Source organism: Lepidochelys olivacea, assembly GCF_965140295.1.
Source record: "Lepidochelys olivacea isolate rLepOli2 genome assembly, chromosome: 1".
Classification (NCBI taxonomy): domain Eukaryota; kingdom Metazoa; phylum Chordata; order Testudines; family Cheloniidae; genus Lepidochelys; species Lepidochelys olivacea.
In genome coordinates this window covers 220,751,948-220,760,925 of record NC_140411.1, presented here as the reverse complement: position 1 = coordinate 220,760,925, position 8,978 = coordinate 220,751,948, and positions in this window count along the sequence as shown.

Below are 8,978 nucleotides of genomic sequence, written 5' to 3'. Positions count from 1 at the left end.
CCACCAGGACCTGACCTTAATTTAGAAATGGTGAGTCCATGGACCAAAGTCAGTTCTTGTTTAAGAAGGCACACTGCCACAAAAGTCAGTTGTGCCAGTTTACACAAGGGATGAATTTGACCTCGTAACAATTCAAAGGACTGGGTAATGAATCAGTGAAGCATTTGCAAATAAATAATAGTTTTTAACTTCTTAATTCCCTTCAGTATGGGATATGGGGGAAAGGCATTAAAGGGATAAGTAGCCCAGTTGTTCAGAATAATATTTGAATAATATAATTTTGTGAACTATGATGCTGTTTGAAGTAAAATATAACTTAACTGTAATTAGTCCTTTATACAATTATACTTTTTCAGTTCAAATGTGATTATAAAAATAAAACAAGATACTAAAAGATTATTTATTGTGGATTTAAGAAACCGAGGAGGTTTATTGTTTTCTGGGAATGACTAAGAGGAATTCTTGGTTCTAAGTAATGGATTCAATTTTTTAGGCAAGTCACCTGACCTCTGTATGCCTCAATCGTCCCAGTGGCAACGTTAGGTAAAAGCTGGAACCTCAGTGAAAGATAGATAATTCCTTTCAGTAGTTATGCAATTTATTTGAGCTCTAAATGCGTTCACAACAGATATTCACTACGTGCCGTGATTTGGTTTCTGTCATAAATGCCAGTAATTGTATAGTTTGGTTTTTAGCATTAATACCAATGCTTTTTATGAACAAAAAAAGCAAAGGAGGTGATGATATAAACGAAGAACACAGTATTTTGCTCCGTTTGCTATAGTTTGACAACCCTGTCAAAATTATTTAAAACAGAACAAAAGAACCTCTGATCACTGACCCTAATCCTAACAGAGAGACAAGGTGGGGTGAGGTAATATCTTTTATTGGTCCAGCTTCTGTTGGTAAGAGAGACAAGCTTTCAAGCTTACACAGACCTGAAGAAGAGCTCTGTATAAGCTTGAAAGCATGTCTCTCTCACGAAGAGAAGTTGGTCCAATAAAAGATATTACCTCACTCACTTTGTCTCTCTAATGTCCTGGGACTGACACGGCTCAAAGATTGAAGTCCAGGACCTCCATAATAAAATTCTCTGAAATGCTTCCAGTTCCATGCGTAGGGCCAGTTAGGCAGAGCTGCAGGGTCTCAGTGCATGAATAAGACAATGGTATAGGCAGGAGGGCTTTGGGTTATTAGGAACTGAGGAACCTTATGGGAAAGGAGGAGCCGATACAGGAAGGATGGGCTCTACCTAAACCAAAACGAAACCAGATTGCTGGCATATAAAATTAAAAAGTTTGTAGATGAGCTTTTAAACTAAGGGCTGGGGGAAAGCCAACAGTTGTGGACGAGCATATGGTTCAGACAGAGACATCCCTTATGGGAAGATCTATTAACGAGGATTCTCTATATCCTAGTAAAGATGAGAGGATAGAAGTTGATCAAGTACAGGTGGGAACTGAAAAGAAACAGTCAAACGAAAAAGAATCCCATTCAATTACATCGCAAGGGCAGACAGCTAAAAAGTGACAAATTTTATAAGTGCTTGTATACGGATGCTAGAATTCTAAATAATAAAATGGGTGAACTTGAGTGCCTGGTATTAAATGAGGATACAGACGTTCCCCGGGTTACACAAGACCAGACTTACGCAAATCCGCACTTACAGAAAAGGTTCTGTAAGATAGAAATAGGAGGGTTTTTTTAATTTGTTTTTTTGCGTAATGGTCAGGTATACGTTTCTGACTTACGGAAAATGTGAGTTGCGCAAGGCATTCTGGAACGGAACACTTGTGTAAGTTGGGGAGTGTCTGTATTGATATAACAGACATCACAGAAACTTGGTGGAATGATGATAATCAATGGTACACGGTAATACTAGGGTACAAAATATATAGGATTGACAGAGTAAGACATGCTTGTTGGGGAGTGGCTCTATATATGAAAGAAAGCGTATAAAGTCAAATATAGTAAAAGTCTTAAATGAATCAAACGGTATAACTGAATCTCTAGGGATAGAAATTCCATGCTTGAGTAATAAGAATATATCAGTAGGAATATACTACTGGCCAACTGAGCAGGATGACGATGGTTGATAGTGAAATGCTCCAAGAGATTAGAGAGACTGTATAGAACTGCATGCCATGCCCTCCCCAAACTCCCCCCCTGTCTCCCACCCCACATTCCTTGCATATTTCGAGCCCGTCACAGTACCCCTTTCTCTCCATCCCTTCAAACAGGTTGCCTAATGACAGCTGGACCTACACACAGCTATGAGAGTGTCCATTAAGAGAGTGCTCCTCAGTGTCATTTCCCTTGCAGGACACTGAATTCTGTGTATTGGTTATTGCTGTTTAATAAAAATGTACTCATAGAAAGAAAGTGAATCTCTTTCTCCTACACACAGTGGTTGGTGCTGGAATTCATACACAGAGGCAATTGGCATATTTGCAGGCTACAAATCCTGCTCAAGAAGCAGTCATCACAAGGGTCATTCCAGGCGGCAAGTAAATAAAGCCTTGCTGAATGCATTACAAAAAAACATTAGTGGGGCTCATTGTCAAAATGCTACTTCAAAGCATCCCTGATTCAAATAGCCCCACATTGAGTCCCTCTAATATCCTAGTATCTGGCTACTCAAAGTCAGCCGCCAGGTGAGCCGTCTCAACTCTCCACCCCTTGGGGGAAATTTTCCTCCTTAGCTTCACAAATGTTATGCAGAGCACAGCAGGCTGCTATGACCATGGGAATATTTTCCTCATTGAGGTCTAACCTGCCAAAAAAGCAGCGCCAGTGCACCTTTAATCTGCCAAAGGCACATTCAGTGGTCATTCTGCACAAGCTGAGCCTTTTGTTGAAGCGCTCCTTGCTGCTATCAAGGTTTCTGGTATAAGACTTCTTAAGCCATGGGAATAAGAGGTAGGCTGGATCTCCCAGGATCACTACAGGCATTTCACCATCCCCATTTGAATCTTCTGGTCTGTAAAGAAAGTTCCCGCTTGCAGCTTGTTTAACATGCCAGTGTTCCTGAAGATGCATGCATCGTGTACCATCCTTGACCACCCCACGTTGATATCAGTGAAACGACCCCAGTGATCCACCAGTGCCTGCAATACCATAGAGAAGTAGCCCTTTCTACTGATGAACTCTGTCACAAGATGGTCTGAGGCCAGAATTGGGATATGCGTGCCATCTGTCACCATGCCGCAGTTAGAGAATCCCATTGCCACAAACCCATTCACTCTTTCACACACATTTCCCAGAGTCAGTCCTTCTTGGCAGGATGTGATTAATAGCCCTGCATGCTTGCATGAATGCAACCCCCACAGTGGCCTTCCCAACTCCAAACTGATTCATGACTGACCGGGAGCAGTCTGGAGTTGCCAGCTTCCACACAGTGATCCCCGCATGCTTCTCCCACAAGAGGGTAGCTCTCATTTTGGTGTACTTGTGCTGCAGGGCAGGGGTGAGTGCCGCCCACAGTTCCAGGAAGGTGGCTTTGGGCATCCAAAAGTTCTGCTGCCACTGCTCGCCATTCCAGACCTGCATAATGACGCAATCCCATCACTCAGTGCTTGTTTCCCGAGCCCAATAGTGATGGTCCACCATGTGCAGCTGCTCCATGAATGCCAAAAGTAATCTGGATTTGTGTCTTTCCATGGCACACAGCAGGGCAGGCACCACGGATTCCTGTTCAGATTTGCAGATCATGAAATACTGCATGATCAGCGGTGTTGTGTTCGTAACACTTATCACAAGACTAGAGAGCAGTGCAGGATCCATGTTTTCAGGCAAAGATGGCAGGCACACAGTTTACAGGGGCCGTTGAAAAATGGCATGAAGTGTAGTTGGAATGATGGAACAGAAAAAACTGCATCGTGGGATGGTGAGCCTTCATCCATGACGTACTGCAATCCATTTCCCATTCCCACAACTCCTAGAAGCTTCCACGCACATGAAGGTGGCTAGCTGTACAGTGGGATAGCTACCCACAGTGCACTGCTCTCTCCCTCGATACTAGAGCACCATCTGTGGACATGCTCTGGGGACACAAGGAGCGTTGTGTGAACATGCACAGGCAATGTGATTATAGCGGTTTTTGATCGACAGCGTAACTTGTGTCGACTTAATTTTGTAGCGTACACATAGCTATAGTCTCTGTCCTTGAGAGGTGTATAGACAATATTTCTGGCTAGATGTGTCAGGGCTGCCTCACACTCCACTTGAAGAAGACAGAAGTCTCGCTAGTATGTTTGGTTGGTAGGGTCATTGCTATGAAGGGTTTTGCCCCAACTTATAAAGGGACACAGAAGGAGCCAAAAAAGACTGGATAATGCATAAAATGGAGACCCTAACCATTTGAAATCCCATTGTCTTTTGTCAAGCATAGGTTGTTTGTATTATCCTGGCCATTTTCCATCTCAGGAAATTACTTTCTATGTAAATACCACCTCCAATTTCAGCCATATATAATGTTCTTCTTCCCTTTCTGCTCTGAATTCTTTTGTAGTGTTGCTATGCACTGTTAAACTTTTTCTGTGTTTCACTCCACTGTTCATTAGTGAGACAGTAAGTAGTCTATGTATGCATTTTGATTTTAGTTTGTAAGGCACTTGGCGATCCTTCAGAAAGAAAGGTGCTTTGTGAATATAAGGTGGAGCAGCATTAAATAACATAGTAGTAAACCTGGCCAGTGCCTTATCTACACTAGTGCTCTTCCCATTGCTACCATTGGTGGAACTGCACTGGTGATAAGGCAGTTTAAGTGATAAGTGAGTTTAAGAATAGGGTTATAGTAGACAAGGTCTTTGGCTGTAGCTCCTAGTCCACTACCTTGCTTCCAACTCCTCTAAAAGTCTGATTGAGCTGGGTACCACTCACCCTGGCTGAAGCAAAAGGATGATTGTCACTCCAGGGTAACAAGGAATTTTATTCAGAGCTATATACAAATCTGGCTACCATCTCCTACAGATGAAATCAAAAACAATATAATTGCAATCTCACATGCAAATTTACTAATTATTTACATAACTTTTGAGGGTAGTTTGGTCACTATGACCACAAGAATGCAGTTTGTCATTTAGAATATTACTACATCATAGATACAATCTGCAGAATTCCACTGCGACAAAGACACCATGCATCTGCTCTGGCCCTAACACTAGCCTTGATCCCAAGCATGCTTATAAAAACTAGATTCAAAATGGCAAAATCTTGGGGACAGTGCAGGACGGTGGTGCTGTGAATGTGCATGCAGCAGGTTTCCTTACCTGCAGGCATTCTTCTGTGTCATCGGCTTGTGCATTTCTCACTTCAAACTCTCTTTGAGTGCAGTGATAATGCCACAGAAAAAGAGAAAATCGCCAGATGAGAAAAATCGGCAGAGGCCTACTGAACACAATTTGAGGTTAAGTACTGGTGATTGGTGGGATGGAGCTGCATGTTCAGGTACACCCAGTGCAACTCCCTATTCTCCTTCACGCCAGGCAGGTCCCGGGGACCCCATTTTTGAAAATGGTGATTCTCTGGGGATCTCATGGAAGACGTTTCTTTCTGCATTAAGATCCATGGAGGAAAGGTTGGAGATTAAGATTGATGCCTTGGCTCCACAGTTGTTAAAAACTGAAACTTCTATTGAATCATGGTGGGAAACTTTGAAGACACTTACTAATTGTTTATTAATAATGACTTATAATTATATAGCAAGGTCTATGACATTTGGAAATGGAGGTTGAAAGTGATGTGAACAGTGTATTAATTAAAGAAAATATATTATTTTAAAAAATAGATAGATTGGAGGGCAGTAGAATCATAGGACTGGAAGGGACCTGGAGAGGTCATCTAGTCCAATCCCCTGCACTCATTGCAGGTCTAAGTATTATCTAGCCGAGTTGGGTCTTGACACTAGAGTTAAGACTTTCCCGTTGGATCTAACTCTTATCCGCATTCCTGAACTCTTGATTATGCTGCAGAACTTGGTTGCATAGTCTGCATTCATACCCCACAGATAACTCCCATTGACTTTAGTGGGAGTTTTGCTCACTGATCAGATGCAAAATATGCAAAAGAGATCTGCGGTGAGCATCTGAGAACAGGAATATGTGCTAAATTCGAGTTCCTCAATATGTGAAAAGTATGTTTTGTATTCAAATACTTAGGGTTCATTCAAGACAGAAAACACTGTTGCGAGTTTATTGTTTCTAAGGTGCTGAAATATTACAGTGATGGGTATGGTAGAAGAACCTAGACAGATAGTTAGAGCAATTATGACTTGCAATAACAATTGGGGTTTCCTTAAAATGAAGTGAGAATTAAGATTTATCAGTATTTTATGAGCACTGCTATGATTTTTGTCCTCATCCTATTTTCTAGTGTTCTTTATAGAGCTGAATAATTTAATAGCATACATAAATAATAGGTAAGACAATTAAATAAATAATAAATAAAAGAAAGACAAATAAACCAATACATAATTTTGTCTATACACAATTACGTTATTACAGATAAATCTGAGTGATCATATAAACTCTTATAAGCAATTAAAATAAGCTCTCTCTATATACTTACATAGTAATAAAAGCCATTGTTTAATATTACACTGGGATTTACATTATAAAACTTTGTTTCCACTTGCTCATGACTTCATGAAAAATGATCCATTTAGCTTAAATTTTTTATGCATGACCTCAGCCCTGGGTAAATTGTCTTGTTTGTTTGTACTTTTGTTTGTTTGGGAAATGTCAGCAACATCTATCCAGGAATCCTGAGTAGACAGAAGTAATTTGTAACATTTTCTTCCTCAGCTTTGATGAGATAGGATCTTGGAGTATTTCATTTTTCCTGTAGGCTCACTCCACTATTTCTTACCAACTGTTTTAGCTTCAGAGTTTAAGTCTGGTAAGGGCCTAGTAGAATTTCTTTTGTCATGAAACTTTTTACACAAATCTTTCTGTTTCATATAACACCTTATCCTTTTCAGAATTTGGCCAATAAGGCTCTAGTTTCGGCAAAAAGATGGCGTATTTATGTGAATTTGATTTTCTAATAACTGTTGGACTATTTATCACTGTTTAAAGAGTTAGCTCAGGAAGGCTGGAAATGGATTATTCTGCTTCAGGATACTTTTGACAGTCTGGACTTCTCTCTCTGCATTGCCATTCCCTTGAGGGTAATATGAACTAGAGGTAACATACTGGAATGTCTTGAATTTTGCAGATGAAAAATTATTGGAAATTAACTGACTATAGATTACATAGAGACCAAACACTTTCATTTATAACTATCTTGCTGAATGTAGTTCGCATGAGAAATATCTCTATGAAACATGAAAAATAGTTAATGACCACTAAATATAATTGGCCATTGTAGTCAGATATAGCTGTAGCTGCCATGATCCATCAGGCAGAGGAGTTTAAATGTTCTTCATGCTGGGAGCCTGTTGTCACTGCCGGTGCAAGATATTACTTTATTTTTAATGGCTATACTGATTTCTAGGTACCAGATGGCTTGTGTGCTTGTTCTCAACATATGCTTAATCCCATGTGAGCTTCAAATAATCACTCCCTCACCTTTCAGTATTTCTGGGAAGACTGTGAATTTATTCTCGGTTCAGAGGCTCTTGGTTTGTCAGTGCAGTGACACTCAATTCATTAAGTAATGCGAAAAGCTCTCATCAGAAGTATGTTTGGCCACCCTCCTTAAGATACTGCATTATTGTTATAAGCTCTCTTTTTGCATTGGTGAGGTAAGAAGTGAAGGCATAATTTACTTTTATTTCAGTGTTGCTGAATTTAATAAGTTCAACACAAATCCTTATAGTTTAATTTGTTTTCAAAAACAGGAACAATATGATCATGCCACTCAGTTGGTTCATGAATCTGCACAATAATTCCATTACTCTCCCTCATTCAAACTCCACTTGCACGTTTGGCGGCAGTGAAACAGATCATCTCCCCTGGGCTTTGCAGTAGGTATCAGGCCACGCTTTACAGGATATCCCTTAATGAGACCAGTATCTCTGAGCACATCAGTATTTATCTGGCTTATATGTTTGATTAATTCTCTTGTCTTTGTGGACTTTGGCCCAGCATACTACCAACCTTGTCACTGTAGATCCCAAACATACAGAAACTAGATGGCGTGCCACTTAATTCTGTGATTCTCTATGCAGCAAACTGTCGATTTGCTGAATAATACATAATTGCATTTGACCACAATCTGTCCAGAAATTCCAAAGTAGCTTTGGTGGGCTGCAGCTGGTGTGTGACAGCATTGTGTCATAAATCAGTGCAATGAAAAATAACATCCTATTTGAATCAAATCCACCTCTGATGTGCTACGTCTTTGCCTTCCTCACACACAATATTCAGCAAGTTTCTATAAGTTTCTAATAACCTCATTATCCAGCTATGTTGCAAGGACAGGAGACACTGGATGTGGTTTAATTAGGCTGCAACTTTATTCTTAACTGTCTGGGAGTGTACAGTGCAGGTAATTCCATAATTATTTCAATATATACCGAAGAGGCTTCTGGCAGCCCTCCCCTTTATCCATCCTGGTCCCCGGCCAACCTGCTGGGTGGGAGGGACTATGAAAGAGAGGGGGTTGGCTCCCTGCTGTACCAGTCATAAGAGCCCCGAGCCTCTCCTGTTTCATAGAATCATAGAAACATAGAATATCAGGGTTGGAAGGGACCTCAGGAGGTCATCTAGTCCAACCCCCTGCTCAAAGCAGGACCAATCCCCAACTAAATCATCCCAGCCAGGGCTTTGTCAAGCCCGACCTTAAAAACTTCTAAGGAAGGAGTTTCCACCACCTCCCTAGGTAGCGCATTCCAGTGTTTCACCACCCTTCTAGTGAAAAAGTTTTTCCTAATATCCAAACTAAACCTCCCCCACTGCAACTTGAGACCATTACTCCTTGTTCTGTCATCTGCTACCACTGAGAACAGTCCCCTTTGAAACCCCCTTTCAGGTAGT